Raw genomic sequence first — 1015 nt, forward strand, 5'->3', positions numbered from 1 at the left:
AAGATGTCGACGAATTTTGTCAGTTCCATGCACAGATCGCAAGCCAACTACGCATTTTTTAGCTCATTCCCCGGAAACTCTCATCCGTTTGTAGCTGGTTGCTGCTGACAGTTTAGGAGAGGATCCATCCTTGGGAATGCATTTTGATGGGGCTTTTCGACCAATATGGCATATGTTTTTTTCGGTTGTTGGGAATAGTTGTGGAGTTTGTATATTGGTTTTCCATCGTTTTCGTATACTCTGTTCGGGAACAATCGGAGCAGAAGTTTATGTGTACGGAGTTTTCGCCGCAGACGACCGCCTTGACGTCCAATCCTAGCTCTTTCACTAGTTGTATATTTCTTTCCAGAATGTCTGCTATATTTTCTCGATTGGATGTCATTGGGTGATAGCTGAGTATGAGATTGAACGCGGCCAACAGGCTTTCTACTCCGAAGATGAGGACAGTTTGGTGTTTCTCGTTGCTCGTAGTGCTGCTGCTGTCCTCCGAACGGATGTAGGTTGCGTGTTTATTAGTTAATATTTCATCGAAGTAGATCTTCCAAACTACATCCTCCTCTTTGAGTGTTGCTACTGCTTTTTCCAGCCAGCTACCGTGGCTATGATCCGCTGCTTAACAATAAAATAATAAACAATATAATAAATAATAATAAATATAATAATAAACAATAATAATATAACACAAATAATAATACCTGATGTATAGATAATAACGATTCATTAATCGGCAGCAATAAACGACGAACCTGAGAAGAAATATGCCCAGTTATATTTCACTGTACTGCTAATATACCCAGTTATATTTTACTTTTTTATTTATAATATTCATTCCAAAATAAAAAATAGAGAATTTTTGTAAATAAAATTTTTGCAATTTAATTTCTTAATTGCGTTATACGTTTTTAAAAGTTTTCAAACTTATTAAAATTTATTGAACTTTTTGTGTGTTTATTGCGAAAAGTGTTCATCGCGGATACCGTACGTGTTTTCCTTTAAATAAATTAAAAAAAAAAAA

General features: G+C 35.5%; 1 long non-coding RNA gene across 1 annotated transcript; it reads right to left on the minus strand.

Moving 5' to 3' along the window:
- Nucleotides 1-223: 223 nt before the first annotated feature.
- LOC119643223 lies at nt 224-873 on the minus strand. Its single transcript, XR_005248242.1, has 2 exons — nt 696-873; nt 224-609 (listed from the first exon to the last, which is right to left on the minus strand). It is a non-coding gene; the product is annotated as an uncharacterized LOC119643223 (long non-coding RNA).
- Nucleotides 874-1015: the final 142 nt, after the last annotated feature.

Source organism: Glossina fuscipes, unplaced genomic scaffold (genome assembly GCF_014805625.2).
Source record: "Glossina fuscipes isolate IAEA_lab_2018 unplaced genomic scaffold, Yale_Gfus_2 59222, whole genome shotgun sequence".
NCBI classification, from domain to species: domain Eukaryota; kingdom Metazoa; phylum Arthropoda; class Insecta; order Diptera; family Glossinidae; genus Glossina; species Glossina fuscipes.